We start from the raw sequence: 23,567 nt of genomic DNA, 5'->3' as shown, positions 1-23,567 counted from the left end.
TATAATGTATTCAATTCATATAGCATTGATCTTACTGTGAGATAAGGAACTGATCTGTAGCTACAAGCACTTGTAATCCCTAAATATGTAGGTATACCTTTTACCTTTTTGAGAGCACTTGGGTACACACAAGTACTGTTGATAGCCTCTTCCCTCTTGGGTAGTCCTTATACCTTCTAGCCCAGGGGTAGGGAACTCCGGTCCTCGAGAACCGTATTCCAATCGGGTTTTCAGGATTTCCCCAATGAATATGCATTGAAAGCAGTGCATGCAAATAGATCTCATGCATATTCATTGGGGAAATCCTGAAAACCCGACTGGAATACGGATCTCGAGGACCGGAGTTCCCTACCCCTATCGTGAACTGCATTCCCCTTTTGATGGCTGCTACATAGGACCATGGTGGTAGAGATGTAAACAATGGTTTTAGAATCTGGCCGCTGCATAGCTTGAATGATGCACATTGGAAAAAATAATCCAAATTATAGTTACCAGATGCTAGGGTCCACCTTGAGGGTCAGCGCTCATGAAAAAGATCTGGGTGTCATCATGGACAATGCACTGAAACCTTCTGCCCAATGTGTGGTGGCAGCCAAGAAAGCAAACAAGATGCTAGGTATTATTAGAAGAGGGATGGTAAACAAGACTAAGAATGCATGTTGCAGGTTTCCGGGTCTCGCTGCGTCTTTGTCAGGTAGATATTGACGTTTCAGCCAGCGTGCTGTGGCTTTCTTCAGGGTATGCTCTGAAGTCTGCAGTGTGACTTTGGAAATAGTGGATTCACTGACCTGATTGGGAACAGGACAGCTCGCCAATTTGAATTTTGGTGGGAAAGTCAGTTGTTCAGAAATTTGAGTTTTGTTGTGAAAGTCCATAGAATGGAAAAAGTTTCTGGTAGGTTTAAAGATGTTCTCCCCGTGGAGCTGGGTTAGATGTTCTCTCAGCCAGCTGTGGAAACCCTGAGAGAACAAGATTATGAATGATATAATGCCTCTGTATCACTCAATGGTGTGACCTCACCTTGAGTACAGTAGGAAATGTAAATCTAAAATGTCGAGAAAAACATTTTCTGTCAGTAAAATGGCAGATCTCTTCAAAATGGTGCATCCTGGGATGCACTAGGATGGGCCTAAGGCCATGATTGGCTCAGGCACTTAAGGCCTCTCCCTATCCCAGGATTCAATGGGCAGGGACCTACGACTCTGATTGGCTCAGGTTGCAAGGCCCCAGAGCCAATCAGGGCCTTAGGCCCTCTCCCAGGATGGGAGGCAGGCCTGCCGGCAGGAGGGAATCAGCATCCCTCCTGCCATCCTTCAATTTAAAGGTACAGGGAGTGGGGGGGGGGGGGGGGGGGGGGGGGTTGTTAGTGGTAGGGGGGTTTGTGGTAGTGGGGGGAGTGAGAGAAGGAGGGATTTTTTTGTGGTGGGGTCTGAGCTATCCCCTTACTTTCCTGTCAGTGCCTGAACTAATCAGCACTCTGGCACTGACAGTCAAGTAAGGCTATGACTGCTCAGACCCTGCTGAAAAATTTTGCCCATTAAAAGTGGGCAAAAATTTAGAGAATCGCCCAGAGTGCTCTTTTTAATATTAATGACCTTGTTGTACTATATTTGCATAGTACAATCAGAGGCTGCTAGGAAGAATGGAAAAGACCACAGTGAGCCGTTCTGAGAATAGGCAGGTAAAATACTTGGACGCTAGCCGGCTAGGACTGGTTTAGCTTCCATCATTAAGTGCACTGTGAGTTTTGAGAATCTGGCCCCAAGTCTTTGAGGACTTCTCTCTTGTGCAGAGTTATATCTTAGTTTGATTTTAGTTCTTAATCCACGAGCTTCTGTATCAGGACCTTAGGGACCCCTGATGAAGACAGTATCATCGAAACACGGATCATATTGGGTTCATATCCCCCAGTGCCCTGGGTCCTAGATATCTTTATTTGGATTATTAAACTGTGATTTTAATAAAGCCTACATCTTGAACATTTCCTTCTCCACAAGTTTTTTTTGTTCTTGTCAGATTTTCAATTTTGTGGAGTTTTTAAGGGCCAACCTCTTGTTTGTTCTTTGTTCCTGAGTCTTCAATGTCAAACTGAAATTGAGAGCCTATAAATTGAGGCCAATCTAACCACGGGAATATTATTATGCTCTCTTTATACAACAAATACAAATGTAATAATGCACTTTATTTTCTAAAATATCACCAACACCCCCTTGCCCCCACCTTTTAAGAAGCTGCGCTAGAGGTTTTAGCGCAGTCGGCAAGCTAAGTGCTCCAGTGCCCATAGGAATTTTCATAGGAAACCTCTAGCCCAGTTCGATAAAAAGAGGCCAAATTCTTTATATGTCAGAATATTTTCTGATATTTTTCATGTCACAGATGACAGGAAAGACATTCTTGACATCGTATTCTGAGACTGTGAGTCTGAGTGCCACTTTCTCTTTGAGAAATCCTACTAAATGTAATATATTAGATGAGAATGTCAGTTGTATTTCCTGGGAATTGGGTCAGCTCTCAGAGTTTATTGCGAAGACCAGTTCATTACCTCCTGAGCATCAATTTATAAGTGAGAGTACTTCTGTCTCCTCAGAGGGCTTAGTTAAAAGTACTGCATAAGATGTTTGTATTTTTATTAGATTCCTTCATTGATGGATTGTGAATATAGAAGCTGGCCAGAAATTAGAGCCTCTAATTGCATTTTTATTTTTTTATTAAATAATCTTATTTTATTAAATGATCTTATTTTCCTTCATTTATTTTCTGGATTTCTATCTGGGGCTTTTTCCTCTGTCAGATTTATTAGAATTATATTGCTTTGCAATATACTTGTTTAGAATTTGCATATGTGAAAAATAAAATTAAAAAATTATCTCCCCCCCTCCTTTTACAAAAGCATTGCGCAGTTTTTAGCACCGGACACACTAGTAACAGCTCCGACCCTCATAGAATTCCTATGAGCATAGAAAACGCAGTACACTTTTATAAAAGGGGGGAACATTGGCGTACCTTGCATATGTGACACCCAGGGCCCTTCATTTTTTGACACTCCCCATCTATATCAAAATTATGATTTTTAGTAACAATCCACATATCGCAGTGAGCACTAGAACACCAACACATACATTGTAAAACTAAACAAGCCAGATCAAGCACAGTCAATTGATCCTGCAGTCAATGCCAACTGAAAACTATGTTCTTTTCATACACACAGAACAGAGATACACCCTCGCCCAATATGAAATAAACACAAACTAAAAATAGAAATATGTAGACAAAAGTTAAACTGAACCGCCAAAACACCACAACACCACAAAAACAGTGACACATGTCCCCTAATACTGTGCAAAATATAAAGACAGTAGATGTAAATTTGAAAAAAACTGATACATAACAATCACCACTTTACAAATTAACAAATAAAAATAAAACAAATAATGAGAAATAAGAAAATACCATTTTATTGGACTATTCCATTTTTCAATTAGCTTTCAGAGGCCAAATATTTCTTCAGAACAGTACAGTATACTGCTATTATGGTATCCTGTCCTGAGGAAAGAGGTTTAGTCCCAAAAATTGCCTTATTTCCATTTCCTATTTATAAACTTTTATCAATATAGTTACAATACTACTTGATTCTAAGTAAAGCAACAAAAAAATATTTCTCCCTTTGTCATTTCTGCTTTAATCATCTTCTCTTTGCTCTCTTCTTTCTACACAGCATTTGTCCTCTCTCCCTTCCATGCAACATCTGCCCTCTCTTTGCCCCTTCCACCCAGCTTCTGTCATCTCTCTCTACCCCTTCCATCTACTGCCCACACTCTCTCTGCCCCTTCCATCTACTGTCCACCCTCTCTCTCTTCCATATGGCATCTTCCCTCTTTCTATGTCCCTTCAATAAACGGTATATCTGGGGTCCCTTCTCTTCTTTGCACATGATTCATTTCAACTTCACACCCTCTCCATTTTTCTGTCTTCACCCCCTCCCCTATGCTTTGGCATCTCTCTCTTTCTTTACTCCTTTCCTTCCTTCCTTCCCACTCCACACTATGGTGTGGTATCTCTATCTCCTTCCCTTCCCTCATGCCCTGGCATCTGTTCCTCCCCCTCCATGGTCTGATATCTCCTTTCCTTTTTTCCTTTCACTCCCTCCCATGGACTTGGCATCTCTGATTCCTTCTCCCTTGTCTTCCTTCTCCCTCCTTCCCTCTCGCTCCCCAATTGGGTGCTGCAGCAGCAGCATTTCTCTCCCTTCCCTGTGCAGCAGCAGCATCTCTCCCCTCTTGCCTGTGCATCAGTATCATTTCTCTCCCCCTTGCCTGTGCAGCATTTCTCCCCCTTCCCTGTGCAGCAGCAGCATGTCTCCCCCCTTCCCTGTACAGCAGCAGCATGTCTCCCCTCTTCCCTGTGCAGCAGCAGCAGCATGTTTTCCCCTCTTGCCTTTGCAGCATTTCTCCCCCCCTTGCCTTTGTAGCATTTCTCCCCCCTTGTCTGTGCAGTATTTCTACCCTCCCCCCTTCCCTGCCCAGCATTTCTACCCTCCCCCATTCCCTGCCCAGCATGTCTGACCGGTTCCCCTGCTGAAAGCCGCAGGTGTCTACACCTCACCGATCCGCGGCTGCATCGGAAGCCTTCTCTCTGACATTGTGACATCAGAGAGAACGCTTCCGATGCAGCCTTGGATTGCGCGAGGAGCGGACGCCTGCGGTTTTCAGCAGGGGAGCCGGCCAGAAGCTGAGCAATACCGGTGAGCACCCGCGGATACCCCTGTTTACTGCCGCTGCTGCTGGTTAAGGAAAGGCAGCAGCGGCAGAATAGGGAGGGTGGCCGGCTGTGCACCTCCTTGGGGCATGCACCCGGAGCGGATCACCCCCCTTAGAACGCCACTGGGGGGAAATAGAGAGAGAGCAATCAGTAATTGACCAATGAGAGAGCAACTCTCTTCTCTGCAACTTTTCTATGTTCTCCAACACAATCCTACCTCTATACCTTGTCTAGAGCTCACTACCCATCTGATAGTACTGACATGGAACAGAAGACTGAGATAGGTATGAGAAACAGCACCCTCCTCCCCTCCCCTTCCCCAAATGTTGCAGGTGCTAATACTCAATTGGTCCCTCTTCATCCACAACTAAAATGCTATCCTTACCTTATTGACATTGGGGCTGATTCTATAAACAGTGCCTTTGTCTCTTTTGTAATCCGCCCAGAACTGCAAGGTTGAGGCGGAATAGAAATCAGTAATGTAATGTAATGTAATGTAAATTGGCTGGCACTTATAGAAATGGCACCAGATGCGTATCATCCACACTTAGGCACCAGAATTGTGGCTAGCAGCACCCAGGCACTTGAAATACAGGTGAGGATTTCAAAGGCCTACATTTCAGGCACCTATGTTTTTGAAGTCATGCTCTGCCCCTAGAAACACTCATTTAGGCATTAGGTGCCACTAAGCGCCATGCGATAAGCACCTATCTTTTATAGAATTGGATAGGTGCTTATTGCCCAATTAACCTCCTCCTTTACAAAGCCATGCTAACGTTTATAGCAGCGGTCATGGCAGTAAAACTAATGCTCATAGGAATTCTATGAGCATCAGAGTTCTTACCGCCACCGCCGGCGCTTAAAATGCTAGCACAGCTTTGTGTAGGAAGGGGTAATTATTATTTTTTTTTTTTTTACCAATTATTGAGGCTATTATGGGTATTTTGTCTATTAAGTTAAGCATCTAAGAGGCGCCTAACTTTAGTACCCCTTATAGAGCAAAGGGGCACCTTATAAGGCACTGCTGTGAACTTCACAAAAAGAGTGCCAGATAAACATCTCACCAAAACTCCCTTATAGCTTATGGTGAGCCCCCCCGCCAAATACCCACAAAACCCACTATACCCACCTGTCTACAACCCCAATAGCCCTTATGACTGCAGGTGGCACCTTTATGGCAGTACAGTAGGGTTTTGAGGGGATTTGGTGGGCTCACATTTTCCACCATTAATGTAGTGGTTAGAGTGGCTTATGGGCCTGGGTCCTCCTCTCTATGGTTCAGTAGCCCACCCCCCAGACTACTTAAGCCACCTCTGTGCAGCTCTACTAGGCTTTCCTATAGCAGGTGCTGATGTTCCGGAGGCATAGAAACATAGAGTAAGACGGCAGAAAAGGGCCGTCGGCCCAACAAGTCTGTCCACTCAAAGAACCCTCCCTCAACAAGAACCCTCCCTCTGAGAATTTCCCGGAGCAAACCCACTCCAAGAACTCTTCCTCAACAAGAACCCTCTTTTTTTAGCATTTTCCTGGAGCGAACCTACATGTTTATCCCATCGTCCCTTGAAGTCGAGTGTGTTACTGGCCTCAACTATCTGACGTGGAAGACCATTCCATCGATCAACCACTCTTTTGGTGAAGAAGTATTTTCTGATGTCACGTTTTTATTCTGAACTTTGTGGGAATGCAACGGAGTCAGTGAACATGGGGGGAGTGTGTAGGGGTCTTTACTTTGTCCTTGCAGTAGTTATCTGGTTACTTTGGATACCTTTTTGGCACTTATATCTGCTTTTACATAGTCTAACTCACAACATTTAAGTTTCGTCCAGGATGTCTAGTAAAACATTCAATTATCCCTGCAGTATGACTATGTCTAGGTCAGCTCACATCCTACCCATTTACCACCCTAACCAGTCCTCTAGAAATGCCCCTTTCAGTTCAAGGTGCACAGTGGGATTCAGAGGCCTAAAAAGTCCTTGGATATGTCCAAAAATCCATTTTGATTATCAGCACTTGGACGACTAGATGCATTTAAGTTTTGATTACTATATGAGCCCCATATTGTACAATAAAATAAAGACTCAACATACAAGACAAAATAAAATTAGAATTATACGTATGATTAAAATATGCCAATCTCACTTCTGTCCATAGGAATGCTTACATTACAAGTATGTCATATAAAAATAGCACGTAAGAGTTAATTTTATAATGACATGCATGTAAATGGCCCGTTATAATATACTGATAATTGTAATAGTACACACCATGATGTAATGGTATACTGTATACTTTGCCATTTTTAGGAATAAAGTTTGCCTAGACTCAGAGCATGAACAGAATTTACAAGTACTGTATGTGCATAGAACAATAAATATACTAATCTATGTGTATACAGTACTTACAAAGTTTAGGCAAGATATTGAAACCTGCTCCAGTGCAATTATAAATGTCCTGCCTGCAAAGTAGACATGATTTCTGTTACCTTCATTAATATTGTATAAAAACAAATAGAGCAGTGATTCCCAACCCTGTCCTGGAGGAACACTAGGCCAATCGGGTTTTCAGGCTAGCCCTAATGAATATGCATGAGAGAGATTTGCATATGATGGAAGTGATAGGCATGCAAATTTGCTTCATGCATATTCATTAGGGCTAGCCTGAAAACCCAATTGGCCTGGTGTTCCTCCAGGACAGGGTTGGGAACCACTGAAATAGAGCCTAAATGGGTGTCTACATGGTTTCTGGAAAAAACGGAACATCCAACATTTTTTTAAATAACCCCAAAATATCCTTCTGCAACAGAAACTTCTGTCTGAAATTCAAAACATTTCCAAGTACTTTATTTTTCAACAGGATGGAGCTCCAGGGCATCAAGCTTGTAAAACAGATGAACTCTTAATTAATTAAACCTCAGAAATCATTGAGCCAACAGCTCAGTAATGGCAAAGACTGTGAATGTGTCAAGATTGAAGAAGGACACTTTGAACACAAATTATAAATTAACTAAAATAAAAATCCATTATACTAATATATTTTTAATTCATACTAAGGGTTGCATTTACAAAGCAGTGCTAATGATTAGCGTGAGCTGAATATGAAGAAGCCCATGGAAACTGAGTGGGCTTGCTCGAATTCAGCACATCACTAATCGGTAGCACTACTTTGTAAAACAAACCCTAAGACCCTGATTCTAAAAAATTAATTGCTGATAAGACAAGGACCCATTGCAGGAGGTGTGTAGACTAAGAATCCAAGGTGACGGAGGTCAGGAGAGGAGCCATCTTACTTCTCTTCTCGCCGCCCTGCCTCGCTCCCACTGAGACCGACACACAACGCCCGATAAAGCTCCCAGGTACCTGCTTCTACTGATCCCTCAACACCTTTGGAACACCACACCATTACTGGTGCATATCTGAACATTCGCTCGGATAGAAACAAAGCCCAATTGGTCAAAGACTAGCTAGAAGAATCCCACCTAGATATACTACTTTTAACCGAAACATGGCTAATTTCCGATCAGGACGCTATCATAGGTGACCTACTACCTTCAAACTACAAAATTATTCCCCTATCAAGAAACTCAAAAAGTTGAGGTGGCTTAGCAATAATCCTCCGAGATCACTTTCAGTTTCAAACACTAGACTCTAAACTAACCAACGACCTGGAAATTCTCACCTGCAAAATATCCAAAGAGGACTGTAAAGAAAATTTGACCGTTACAGTATTCTATGTATCCCCTAACAAATGGAACCTAGCAAAAGAAGGTCTCTATGAATTCCTCCTCACAAACTCTGTAGCTGGCGCCTATAATCTTCTTGCCGGAGATGTCAATCTACATCTCGAGCAGGAAGAGAACTCCAATGTTGCAGATCTATTTTCCTTCCTCACATCTCTAGGCTTCTCCAAACCACCTCCAACAAAAGCTCACATGAAAGGTCACCACTTAGACCTGATCACATTTCTTTCCAATGCCCCTACCACCCCCAGTATAAGCTTTACGGGTGAAACCTGAGCCAACACTCCCTGGTCAGACCATTTTCTATGCAATTTTGAATTACACTGGTTCAAAAAACAAACCAAAAGGAACCCAAGGATCATTCATAAAGAGAAAATGATATGGATTAGAGGACAACTAAACCCAATAGAATTTTGGTCACACTATAGCCGAACATCCATCCCGGATTTAGACCCAAATTTTATCCAAGGATGGAAAAATTTCAGTAATCAGGTTCTCAACGACATTGCACCACTGAAAGTATATAAAAAAAAGATACTGTCTATCAACCAGCTGGTTTGATGCTGACTTACTATCTCTAAAACGAGAAGTACGTAAATTAGAAAGAATATGGTGCAAATCAGGAAAAGATAATGACAGGTACACTTGGTGATTAAAAGTAAAAGAGTACAAAAGAATGATCAAAGAAAAGCGCTGCAAACATTATTCCCAAGCAATCAATTCTCCCTCGCTGAACAGCAAAGAACTCTTCAAAATAGTCAATTCCTTATTCGATATTGATCTACATAAATGCTCCCACACAGATCTCCCACCCCCAGTGGCAAACCTAGCCGACCACTTCGCCAAAAAATTTCGCATTCTGAAAATGTCTCTTGTAACTACAAGCTCAGACTCTTCAATCAACCTATCTGCCCTAGAAAATGAAGGCTAAACAACCGACATGATCTGTAATCATTTCGAAAACCCAGATTGGAACCTATTCCTCAAGCTCTACTCCAAATATGCTAAATCCAACTGCCTACTAGATAATTGTCATCCGACTATCATGAAAACAGCCCCCTCCTCATTCAAAGCCAAACTTTTCAGCTGGGTCTCTCTTTGCCTGTCCACTGGCCACTTCCCGCTGGAACTCGGCCACATTGTTGTGACTCCCATCATCAAAAACCCCAAAGAACCAGTCTCTTCAGCTGCCAACTACAGACCCATTGCCAATATTCCTCTCTACCTTAAACTAATGGAAGGTCTAGTGAACCATGACCTTACAAAATAACTAGAGAAGTTTAACATTCTACACAACTCTCAATCAGGATTTCGCACAAACTACAGCACAGAAACTGTCCTAGCATCATTGACTGACCACCTCTTCCATTTGTTTTCCCTGGGAAAAAGCGCACTGGTACTTCAATTCAACCTAAGCAGTGCCTTCGACCTTGTCGACCATGACTTTCTGATCAGATGCCTCGATTCTATTGGCATCTCGGGACAGATACTAACCTGGATCACAGGCTTCTTAAAAACCGCACCTACCAAGTCCACAGTGATGGCACCTTCTCCCAACCCTGGAGCAACCCCTGCGGAGTCCCACAAGGCTCCCCTCTCTCTACTTCTCTGTTCAACGTGTACATGGCACCATTGGCTCCTATGCTATCCAACTCAAAACTAAATTCATACATTTATGCAGATGACATTATAATCATCATCCCCATAACCTCACTGACACAAGAGACTGAACAACTCACTTCTTCTGTTCTCACTAAGATAGAACAATGGACCACTCAATTCAAACTAAAACTAAATGCAGAAAAAACAAGCTTTTACTGGCAAGTCCCAACCACAAGCTAAATTAAACGGGCTTACCTACCCAATCAATTCCACCATCAAAATCCTAGGAGTCACCCTGGATCGATGCCTAACGTTCGAAGACATACCAATGCCCAGATTAAAAAATGTTTTTGCACTCTCTGGAAACTGCGTACCATCAAACACTATTTTGACTTCCTCTCCTTCCGATTACTGGTTCAGTCACTTATTTTAAGTACCTTAGACTACTGTAATATCATATACTTGGGAAGAAAACCATAAAACGTTTGAGAATCATACAGAATACTGTTGTCCGTCTCATCTATGGTCTAAAAAAGTCGGACCACGTTAGCCCATTCTACAGAAAACTTCACTGGTTACCAATCGAGGCAAGGGTCATCTTCATGTTTGCCTGCCTATGCTTCAAAACCATAATTGGCTCATCCCCAATCTACCTTTCGCACCATTTTATATTTCCAGGCACCTCCCGCACACATAATATCTATCTGTTTGCCTTCCCCTCCCTGAAGGGCTGTATCTACAAGAGATTCCTTGATAGAACATTGTCATTCCAAGCTGGCAAATTGAATAAATGTCTAACCACCCTCATTTCAAATACGCCCTCCTACCAAGCCTTCAGGAAATCAATCAAAACCTATCTCTTTGACAAATTTCTCTGACTCCTCCCTGCCTTGTTGTATTTCTGATATACTTATTGCATAACCAACCTATTTCCAGCCATACCTAACCATTCTCGACTCACTAATGGAATCGAATCACCCCACCAATGTAATTGACATTATTCTCTGTAACTTCGCTGTATATGTACAGTCTCATCCTCTGTAAACCGCTCTGAACTGCTTCTGGTATTGCGGTATACAAAATAAAGTTATTATTATTATTATAAGGCATGCTAGCCATTTTAATATGCACTAAAACAGCTAGCGCGCCTTAGTAAAAGGACCCCCTTAACTTAACAGAAAGTCTTACATCATTCGCTGGCTCCCGTCCTATGTATAATTCAAAGTATGTGATTTACCAAACATCTGGCTTACCGTCAAAATTATTAGATCTATATAAGAACCACCAGAACTTCAGAGGGATCCCGATAAAGGAGGGATCCCCCTGAAGTTCTGGTGGTTCTTAAATAGATTGATGACGGTAAGCCAAATGTTTGATAAATCACACAGTTTGAATTATACATAGGACGGGAGCCAGCAAATGATATAAGACTTTCTGTTAAGGTCATACGTAGATTTTTATTCCAAGGGAGTGGTTGTTTGATTATTTTGAACCTTTGGTATTTATGAGGTAGAAGACCTATTTTTAACACAGTTTAAGACCTCAAAATTAATATGCCCTTCTATTAGCAACCAATGTAACTCATTCAAAAAAGAAAATGTTCAAATTTTCTAGCTGCAGATTAGTCTTGCAGTCATGTTTTGCCATATGGCTTCTATTCGTAGGTGTTTATAAATGGTAAATTTAGATGTTTATTTTACAGTTAACTAGGGGTTCTTTGGAAGTACATAAAATACAATGTTTATTGGTGTTTTCACAGCACAGGTGTTATTGTCAGGACTAGATTTACATATAAACTACACAAACTACAGCTTAGGGCCTTACATTATAAGGGGCCTCATGCATTTCTAAAAACAGGATTTATAAATAATGAAAATTACAATATAAAAGAATCATAATTACTGTTTTTATTATGAACTCTTACAGTTGTTTTATAGATAGAAAGACAGATATTTTTTTTAATTAATTTTTTGAGTTCCTATTTAACCCCCCTCCTTTACAAAGCCGCACCAGTGTTTTTAGCGCCAGCCATGGCGGTAAGAAAACTGGCGCTCATAGAATTCCTATAAGCGTTGGAGTTCTTACTGCCACGTCCGGCGCTAAAAACGCTAGCGCAGTTTTGTAATGGAAGGCCAAATTGAGGCAGGCCTTTTAAATGTTACAGTTTAGGGGCTATAATCCTATTATATAAAGTGAGCAATAATTGCCTATTTGTATGTATGTATGCCAATTTTATCTTGAAAACGGCCCTAAGGATTTTGATGAAATGGGGTGAATCTAAGGTTTTCAGGTGCAAGTTCAAAAAAATTTATTTAGGGGGTTGTCCAGGGGATCTTTCTGATGTATAGCTACAGGGAAAGCAGGAAGAAAGGCAGTATCTCTAGCTACTGCTTCTGCCTCCCCCTGCAGCCAGTGGTCAAACATTCCTAAACAAGCTTAGCCAGCTAAAAGGCTGCAGGGAAAAGCAGAACTGAAGGTTGATGTCTCATAAGCTATTGGTCCTGTGTTCTCTGCAGCTTACTGGCTGGCTAAGGAATGTCTGACAATGGAGAATGCAGAACAGCTGAAGTGTAGGCAGTGGCGTAGTGAGGGTGCGATGCACCTGGGGCAGTGGCGCCACTCCCCTGCCCTCTTCTCTACCCCCCACCTCCACACGCTCCTTCCCCGCTCCCCCTCCTGCCACGTGCACGTGCTACTTCCCTTCCCCTGAATCTCTGTAATGTTCCTAGTGTGAGCAGCAACCCCCAACCTGCTGTCACATCAGCGGCAGCTCTTCCTCTGATGTCACTTCCTAGGCACGGGCCCAGGTTGGGGGTTGCTGCTCGTGCCAGGAACGTTACAGAGGTGCGGGGGGGGGGGGGGAGGAAGTGGCGCACATGGGCAGCAGTGTGGGAGCGGGGGGGGGGGGAGGCAGAGAGGAAGACAGGTGCCTGCACCCTCACTAAGACAGTGCCTGGGGCAGACCTCCCCCCAATCTCCTTCCTAAATCACTGAGTGTAGGTAAGAGAGTCTCTCTGCCTTTTGTCTACCATAGAGAAGAAGACATGTGATGAGGGAGGCTCTTGGGAAGGAGTGAGGAAGGAAAGAATATACACAGGCATTGAGAGCTGGAACACAAGGGTTGAGAGGGAAAGAAAAGCTGAGGGAAGACAAATAGACTATATCCAAAGCTTATGCCCCCCCTCCCTCCTTCCTTCTAGTTTTTGTCCCATGTTTGTGCCCTCTCTCTCCTTTCTGTGTCCCAACATGCTCCCTCTCATCCTTCTGTGTCCCAAATTCATGCCCCCTCCCTCCTTCCTTCTTTGTCCCAAGTTCACGCTCCTTCCTTCCTTCTATCTCTCAATACACCCCTGCCTCCCATGTTCCAACATTCCCCTCTCCCTCCCTTCTGTGACCCAATGTGCCTCTCTCCTTCCCTCCCTTCTGTGTCCCAAGTTCATGCCCTCTCCCAAAGGTGTGTACCTGTGTTCTGGCTGGCTCTAAGACAGCGGTCTCAAACACGCGGCCCATGCTGCCGCATGCAGCCCCCCAGGGACTATTTTGTGGCCTGCAATCTGTCCTCTCCACTTCACAAGTTTTCCGATTGTGGAGATGACAATCGCGTACAGACTGTGACTGCGGCTCACCTAACGCAGGGGTCCCCAATCTGCTTCCCTTCCCTTCTCACTGCCCTCCCTCAAGCCACCGCAATCGTGGAACAGGCCAGCGCCGAGGTCTTAGCTCTCCCTGTTTATCTTCCCCAGCTCGGAGCCGACCAATTCTTGCCACCTGACGTCAATTCTAACGTCGGGGAGGAAGTTCCAGGCCAGCCAATCGCTGCCTGGCTGGCCCAGAACTTCCTCTCCGACGTTAGAATTGACATTGGGTGGCGAGAATTGGTTGACCTCACGCTGGGGAAGATAAACAGGGAGAGCTAAGACCTCGACACTGGCCTGTTCCCCGATTACGGCAGTGGTGGCCTGTTCCCCAATGGTGGTGGCTTGGGGAAGGCTAGGGAGAAATAAAGAAAGAAAGGGGAGGGACATGGAGACAGAAAGAAAGAAGGGAGACAGGACACAGACAGAAAGGGGCATGGAGAGAGAAAGACAGAAAGAAAGGGCGGGCATGGAGAAAGAAAAAAAGAAAGAAAGGGGGCACGGAGAGAGAGAGAAAGACAGACATATAGAAAGAAAGGGAGCATGGAGAGAGAGAGAAAGAAAGAAGAGGGCAGGGTGAAAGAAATAAAAAGTTGGGGGATGGAAGGAGACAGATGCCAGACCAGGAGAGAGGAAGGAAGGAGGGAGGGAGGGAGAGAAAGGAAAGAAAGAGATGTCAGACCATGGAAATAGGGACGGAAGAAGAAAGAGATAGAAGGGAAGGGAAGACATGGAAACATAGATTTTGAAAAGAAAGCAGAAAAATTGAATATTAAGTTAATGCCAAAGATGGATGCAAGTTAGAAAGTGAAGACGGAGAGAAAAACAGTCAAAGGACAAGAAGACCCTGGAAACAGTTAAAAGCACAGAAAAATAAAGTCACCAGCCAACAAAGGTAGGGAAAATGATTTTATTTTCAATATAGTGATTGAAATGGGTCAGTTTTGAGAAAGGAAATATATTAAACTTTAAATGTGAGAGCTGCAGAAAAAATAGGGTACTTGAAGGGCTGCAGAAAAAATAGTTAATGACAATTTTGCTTAAGGTAAAACTCTTTATAGTTTATAAATCTTTCCTTTAACTGTTAAAGGAAAGATTTATAAACTATAAAGAGTTTTACCTCATGCAAAGTTGTCATTTCTTTAATAAGACAGTAACTATTTTTTCTGCGGCCCTCCAAGTACCTACAAATCCAAAATGTGGCCCCCCCACTAAGGGTTTGAGTTTGAGACCATTGCTCTAAGACATCCAAGTAGGCCTTCTCCTCCTCCTTTCTAGCTGCACTTCTTTCTTCACAAAGCCACAGGCAGCAGCAGAGTATGACCAGAGGTCTTAGTGTGCTGGCTGTGCAGCCTGCTACCAAAAGGTGTGCAGCCCTGCAGCTTAGAGGGAACATTGCTTTATTCCTTTACACTTTTTATCTAATCAACTTTCTATCTCCTTCTCTCATCCTTTAGCTGTCACATTTTTGATCCTCCTATTCCCTTTTATCTGCTTCCCATTAACACATTTCTAGTCTCGTACATTTGTTATTCTGCCCACTCATCTCCTTGACAACTCTCTCACTTGGATCCACCATTTATAGAATCTCCCCTCTTTGTCACTTATTCTACCCTTGTAACCCAGCATGTCTTTCCTCTCTTTTTTTCTCTCTCCCTCCAACAAGGCCAACATCTCTCCTTTCTGCCCTTCCACTCCCCCTCCCCCATTCCAGCCTCATCCATATCCCTTCCACCTTTCCCTGTCTATCTCTCCTCTCCCTCTGCTCTCTCTGAATATCTTTCCCTTTTCCCATTTTGCCCTCTCCACCAAATCTATCTCTCCCTCTCCCCATTTTGCCCCGCCACATCCCGTTCTCCCTTTTCCCTCCTCTGCCATCTCTCCCTGACCCACTCTGCCTTCCCCCATGTCCATCTCTCCATCTCTCCCTCTCTTTCTGCCTGTCCTCCTCCAAATCCCTCATTGTCCCCTTCTGTCCCATCTCACTGTCCTCCTTCTACCCCCTCTGCTGTCCCCAAGTCCATCTCTCCCTGTCCCTCACAAATCTGACATCTTTCCCTCCCTTACTCTATTCCTCACATCTCTCCCTCCTTTACTCATCTGAGTCCAATGCTCCCTCTCTACCTTCTACTCCTCCTCCGAATCTGAAATGTCTTGGGTAAGGCCTTATTTCTAGGGCACTTCGGTGTAAGAGGTTCCTTTCTACCAGCCAATGTGCCTGCTGGTTGACTCTCTCTGCTGAGTCATTTTGCCAACATCTACTCCTCTCCTGGCCCCTCCTGCATATCTACCTTAAATGTCTTGTTAGAGCACAGTGTTGCCCTGCTGTGGGCCCCAGTGTCTTCTCTCCACTGTGGCCTGCCCTCTCTGACAACTTCCTGTTTCCGCTAAGACTGGCCGTAGCTGAGAGAAAACGCCGGGGCTGGCAGCAGGGCGGCGCTGTGCTTTTACAAGACATTTAAGGTAGACACGCGGCGGGAGGAGGGGGGAAGGAATAGATGTCGGCAAAGGGACATGGCAGAGAGAGCTAACCAGGCACGCTGGCCAGTAGCAATGTGCTGCTCCCAGCCTCGCAAGAGGTACTTCTTTCCTCACAGGATCCCCATTGGGCCCTGTTACAATACTAAGGGAAGCTGGAACTTTTTTGGTGTTTAACCAATACATATCTATTTTACTTTATTTGCAACAGGTGAGATTTAGCATTGTTTATCAGTTGAAATCTGAAATCAGAAGGCCCAGTTATACCCTATTTTTATCCTGCCACATTATGCATCTCACCGGGAGGGGCCTAAGGTACTGATTGGCTCTGGTGCCTAAGGCCTCTCCCAGTTGTATCCCAAGGTGCATCAGGAGGGGGAAGGGCTGCCATTTTGAAGAGACAATCCTATCGGCAGGAAGGAGTAGGCATTCCTCCTGCATAGGTACAGTAGATATGGGGGATGTTGGGGTGTATATGAAGGGGTGTGGGAAGATGGTGGTGTCAGGCTCAGCAGGAGGCGTGCTATCTTTGGAGGGTGCAATCCATGCCAAGTGTCAATAGAGCTCTTTTACTAAGGTGTGTTAGGTGCTAATGTGCACCTAACACAGCTTAAAATGATGTTACTAGATGCGCTCAAGCATTCTGCAGTAACTGAAGTGAGCATTCCTGTACTAAATAGCTTATCTAATTAGCATGTGCTAACTGGTTAGCATAGGAATACCATGTCAGCCCTGATCTCCAAATTCTATAAAGTGCCTCTAAAGTTAGGCACCTACCTTGGCGCATCTAGCTGATGAAGGCACCTAACTTAATTGAGCAATAGGCTAAATTGACACCAATAACCAGCACTCAATACCTCTTAATTGGTACTAATTGCAGTAACTTGAAAGTTAGGCGCCAACTTGGAAGGTGTGATTCTATAACAGGCACCTAGTGCATAGTTAAAATTGGGCATGGTTAGGGGGCAGATCGTGGGCATATTTTTGAGTTAGGTGCCTGGTTTTAGACCAAGAAAACCCTGACATAAACGGGGTGCACGTAAATGTTAGAACACTTAGGGGCTCATTTAAAAAAAAAAAAAAAAAAAAAAAGGATGTCCAGAAAATGGCATAAAGTGGCATTTGAACATCTAACTGGACAAAACGTCCAAGTGCCAATTTTCAAAGCTGATTTTCTGGAGGTGTGTTGGAGGTATATTTGGGCGTGCTTAGCACTTGGACATCTTGTGGTAATAACTGAATATTTCCCAAGACATCCAGGACAGAACTTAGTTGTCCAGAGCTAGACCTATTTTAAAAGCATCTAAGTGCCAAAAAGATACCCAAATTGACCAGATGACTACTGGAGGGATTAAGTAATGCCCCCCCCCAAAAAAAAACACACACACACACACACACACTCCCCAGAAATCTTAATGAAATGGTACATACCTGTCTCTAGAACAGCAGCACCTGGTATGGGAAAGCCTACTAGAGCAGCATACATATGTCTGGTAGGTGGGCTAGTGAACTATAGAGAGGAGATCCCAGGCCCATAACCCATTCTAACCACTGAGTGGAAAGTGTGAACCTGCCAAAACCATACTGTACTGCCATATAGCTGCTACCTACAGTCATAAGGACTATTGGGGTGGTAGACAGGTGGGTATAGTAGGTTGGGGGGGGGGGAGTTTTGGAGGGATCACAAAGTGCCGAATTTTGAAAAGCCGCCTGGATGCCCGGACATATCCTCTCAAAAGAGGACATATCCGGGTAAATCTGAACGTCTGATAACCCTAGTGCTGGTAAGTGCTTATTTTTAATGGCCACACATTAATGGCAACATTAGCCCATGGCCATTAATATAAAAAATTGGTCATTTTAGGGCTGTGATAAAAATGGTTTTTGTGCACAGGAAATACTCATATAATAGCATGCTAAGGCCACTCTTTTTTGCAGCTTAGCAAAAAAGGACCTTTATGATTGTTTAATTTATATTTAATGTGAAGCAATGTTAATTTTTCTTTCTAAAGAGATATTTTTTTGCTAGTTTTTTAAAGTGCCAAATGTAATCAGGCTGTCAGAACAGATCAAAACTTGCATCGGAAAACCCAGATGGTACATAAAACCACATAATGCAGGTTCCAAATGTTGTTTTAGATAAAGGGATTTTGCATTATATGACTTCATTATCATACATCACAGAAAATTGTTTTAAGAGATAATGATTTTGGAATGTATGAGTAGCAGTGTAATAAAGCTCATTACACTACCTATATTGTGCGCTGTGAAAATGTGTAATTGCATCATAAGAGATGCATTTATTCTAATGCTCGGCATCTGAAAGTTACATAAAATGACTGAAGCTTGGTAGCATTAGATAAAGCAGCAATTTACATGTAGACCAGTTTATGAATAAAATTGGGTTCATTTTTATTCAATATTACTGTCTAAAATGTATGACAGTATTTTACTGTAGGGCTTCTTATTACTAATCAAATATTTGGATTTGGTTTTAGCTTGCATCTTTCTTAGGGGCTCTTTTACTAAAATGCACTAGAATCTGGATGTAATGCATGGAAACATGGGATTTTACTGCACACTAAACCCAGATTTAATACAGAAGTTATTAAATATATTTTATTGCAAGTCATGCACTAATATCATTAGCATGTAGTATCTGTCTAGAGTTAACACAGGAGCATTTACCGCCTTCTATTTATGAGGCGCTATCTGCTCTTGTGTTAGCTATACATTAACCAGTTAGCGTGCATTAAGTATAATGCACTGGCTGGTTAACACTTCCATGCCTACTCTCCATCCATTACATGCCCCCTCCCTAAATTATTATTATGAAATCAGTGACATGCGGGTTAACAAGTGCAGAAAGGTAAAATATTGTCAAATGCTTTAATATGTTTCTACAGCAGCCTATTTGCATGCAGTAACTGCACATTAAGGGCCTGATTCTCAAAACGGTGTCCCGACGGTAGGCAGCGGTAGACGTCCTACCTGCCATCTAACAGACCAATCAGGAAGCATGGTTTTTTAAAATATCGATGCGGTGAGCGACGTCTACAATGTAGGTGTCTGACTCACGCCTACGGAAGTGCCTAGGCATGCCTATAAATGCCTAAAGCGGCGTAGGCATGGCTTACACCAGAAGTGGCCTTAGGCATCCATAGGTGTACTTAGGCGCTTCCATAGGTGTAAGTCAGATGCCCTAAATGTAGACCTGTAAAACACTGGCCTACATTTAAGGCATCTGTACAAAAAATAGATGAGATTCTGTCCGGTGATTGACATATGGTAGGTGCCCATTTTGCAGGTGTCTACTGCGGCAGGCATCATTTCCAGAATCAGGCCCTAAAGGCCTGTGTACCCTTATGTGGGTCATTTCCGTGCACTAAAGCCATGTTTACCTCTGGGGTAAAATGATCAAATTTTCTATTTTTAAAATTTTTTTTATTAATAGCCACATGTTCAATTTGCCATTAGTGCATGAGCCTTTACCACCACTCATTATGTAAGTAGTAAGGGTTCACGCTCAAGCATGCGGCAATGTAGCTGCGCTGATTAGTGCAGAATACGCCCACTTTTCACCCCCAGAAAAGCTCCCTGTGCAAAAAACTTACACCCTCCTTTAGAAAGCTATACTAATGTTTTTAGCACCGGCCGCCACGGTAACAGCTCCGACGCTCATAGAATTCCTAAGAGTGTCCAAGCTGTTCCCGCTGCCGCCGGCGCTAAAAACACTAGCGCAGCTTTGTACAAGAAGGGGTTAATTTTAATTTTTAGTGCATGGGTAGCGCACATACATCTCATTTTTTGTTGTGGGTCAATATTTTAAAAAGGCTTGTTTAAGTAGCAGAACTTACAAGGAGGATAAGCCCCACTAAGAGAAATACACAGCAGTACGATCTGGATAGTACTGCTGAATTTTTTTACAGACCGCTGCAGCAGAGGCATAGCCAGTCCTCCAATTTTTAGGGGGGGCCCAAGGGTGCACGGGGGGTGGGGGGGAGAGGCAACATATTCACCCTCTCCTCCCCCCCCATTCATGTACCCACATTAAACTTGCCTTGTTGGCGGTGATGCCGAAGCCTCACCAGCCAAACAAATGAAGTGCCTAAGCTACTCCCCTCCTCCTTGTGCATTTCCAGCTTGTACATGTTTAACGACCACTTTATATAATTACCCCTAAATATCTATTGATGGAAATTGGGTCTTGAAATAATCATATTGTTCTGACATTCAAAACATTATATCAGAAGGGCCCAAAAATGATTTAGTATGTACAGGAAGCAGAACCTGCCGATACTCCTCAATATCAGATTCCACTCTGCCCGGAATGGGATGATTCAACATGGCCTGTTAAGCGCAGCCATTTCATTGCTGCCAGATCATCTTGGGCAGTTTAGTGTGGCTGGTTCATTGCAGGACTTTTCATCGCGGAACTTTCACCATTGACGTTTCATTGTGGGACATTTTATTGCAGCAAGGAAGACTGTTGCCTTTAAAATCATGTATAATAACTCATTTTGACTCATCAGCCTGTCTGCTGTCACCTCAGCTTTCCGAGTGAGACTTTTCTCCGCTCTGCCCAGGAAGGCGGCTTGTTTCTTATGTATATGAAAAAACTTCTCTCCACTTTTTCATGCTGGGGGGGGAGGGTGGCAGGAGGCATTCCCCCTCCCCCAATGGGGGTGAGACTTTTCCACGTTTGCAGCAGGTAGAGAGAGAGATACAGGCTCGGAGAACCTATTGCAGTATCATACAGCCCACCACGCTGAAACAGCAGTGGTGAACTAGGTATGCTGAGCTAGCTGTGATGAAACAGCAGTACTTAACTGGCTGCGCTAAATCATCCTAGACCCCACTCTGCCACCATTTCCTCATGCAAATAGCTATGTGTACCTGTAACATAAGAACATACGAATTGCCGCTGTTGGGTCAGACCCGTGGTCCATTGCGCCCAGCAGTCCGCTCACGCGGTGGCCCACAGGTCAAAGACCTGTGCCCTAACCGAGACCAGTCCTACCTGCGTTCGTTCTGGTTCAGCAGGAACTTGTCCATACTTGTCCAACCTTGTCTTGAATCCCTGGAGGGTGTTTTCCCTAATAACAGATTCCGGAAGAGCATTCCAGTTCTCTACCACTCTTTGGATAAAGAAGAACTGCCTTACGTTTGTACTGAATCTATCCCCTTTTAACTTCAAAGAGTGCCTTCTCGTTCTCTCTGCCTGGAGATATATGAGAGTCAATATTCAGTTAGCGGCAGGAGGTGTTTCTTTAAATCTGGTTGAACATTAGGCTTTTTGGCAGCACCTGGAGATATGCAGGTACAGCTGACAGTCAGTTCCATCCCTGTATTCTCATCATCATATATTTTCTAACTTATTTCAAGTGGCACAAAAGAGGCATCAGGAATTCTTGTTTTTTAAACCTCAGGCACCTGAACTCGGTGCTAGACTTAAGACTCAAAACGTCTTAGAAAATCTCAAGCATTATTTATTTTTCTGTCAGCCAAGGGCTGCAAATTTAAAAGATTTCATCAGCACCTTTTATCCTTTCAAGCAGCATCATGAGATAAGGACTTGAATCAGTTAATTATGTCCTCTGACCCCCTCTCACCAATTCCGATGTTCTTTAAAAACATATCTTTTTATCAAATCCTTTGGAAATTGTATTCATTTTGTATACATTTTTGTCTTTCTGTGAACCGCTTAGAACTTAAGGTTTTGCGGTATAAAAGTGAGTTTTATGTATGCGTGTATGCATAATTCTTATATCTTCTTCACAGAAAGCTAGCTGATTTTTTGATTTTGGGGGAAAGATCTATTCCTCCTATACAGTTTGTTTAGCCAGCTACTTTTTGCTACCTTGCAAGATGCTGATTAGAAGAATTGCTTTTATTTTATTTCCTTTTCTTGGCCAAATTATTGTGGTTAATTAATTTTTTTAATAATATGTTTTTTTCCTCTGTTCATTTTTGGAATTTTCTATATAATTCATGTTTATGATTGAGTTGATATAATGATTGAAAATTAAGTTAAAAACAAATAAATAGGAAGAAACTTACATATAAGTTTTCATATGGAGGTCCAGAAGTCCTGGATAAGGGGACAGGAAAATGTCATATGTTTTAAATCTCCTAAATTAGAGTGACAATGCCAACATAAATTAGAATCCAATAAGCCGGATCTATGTAATTTACGTGAGGTCCAAAAAGCCTTGTGAAAGAAAAAAATATGAAGATTGCATTAAGTTAGTGGAGAGGGTAGGTCTATAATAACTTGTGAATAGATCAGACTATTGTGTATCTGTACCATTCTATGATGACACTTCTGTCCATATCGTTCTGGATTTTCGTAGAAGGGAAAAAAGGTGATCTCTGAAAATTTTGTAAAACAGGGAGGTTGTATGACCTTGAGAATACCCTATTTGGTATAGTAATGTAATTTTAGAGGTTTCTGGAGTTGATGTAGCAAGAGGCCATTTTAGTTTGATTATACAGTGACGAAGTTGTAGCTATTTGTAAAATTCAGAGCGATTAAGTTAGATTCAAAGACCATATACCCCTGTCTAACCAGTGTGGCCATGAAATGGTCTTTCTATCTATTATGATATCATTATTATGCCAAATGGGAGCTTGAAGAGTTCTAGAACTAGGAGTAGTAAATGTGTTCTCCAATTTGGAAATGGCGACTTTTTTAGCATGTATAGTAGCAAATTGTGGGGGGACATAGAGTTTGGATAAATAAGGGATACTTTTCAGAGAAATGGGAGCCATCAGATATGATTCAATAATATACCACGAAGGTAATGGAGACAATGTGGACATCCAAAAAGTGCCATATCTTAAAATAGCAGCTAGGTGGTAAGAATAGAAATCAGGGAATCCCATCCCTCCTTGCTGTTTTGGAGCTTTTAGGGAGTTGAGAGCGATGCAGTACCTGATATTAATATTCGTTCTCCTCCTTGTCATGAGGCATTTGTATTCAGTTATCTACTTGTTCACTTTTATACAAATGTATAATTCGCTGCTGCTGCAGTATGTTATATCAATATGTAAGACCATACTTCATGGTTGATTTGTTCTATTGTTCTTTGGACATGGTAGTAGGCATGATTTTAATTGCTGGTTCATGCCTCTACGTGCCTATTTTTCTTTGGTCATAATTGTATGTATCATAATTTCCAATACATTGTACTAGACCTGTTTTTTTCTTTTGATGTTTATATTGTATTAAAACTCCAATAAAGAGATTTTAAAATGAAATAAAAAGAAATAAATAGTCTCCTTGGATTGGATTTTCGTTCTATTCTTTTCCAAAGCCAAGCTCAAGGAAAGTTACAATTCAGAAACTGTAGGGCTCA

General features: G+C 42.7%; 1 protein-coding gene across 1 annotated transcript in view; it reads left to right on the top strand.

Annotated features, from left to right (window-relative positions):
• XIRP2 (xin actin binding repeat containing 2) overlaps positions 1 to 23,567 on the top strand; it is a 309,123-nt gene that overhangs the window by 227,566 nt on the left and 57,990 nt on the right.

This window comes from Geotrypetes seraphini, chromosome 5 (assembly GCF_902459505.1).
Source record: "Geotrypetes seraphini chromosome 5, aGeoSer1.1, whole genome shotgun sequence".
Taxonomy (NCBI): domain Eukaryota; kingdom Metazoa; phylum Chordata; class Amphibia; order Gymnophiona; family Dermophiidae; genus Geotrypetes; species Geotrypetes seraphini.
The sequence above is the reverse complement of the archived record's forward strand: the minus strand, read 5'-3'. Positions and strand labels throughout refer to the sequence as shown.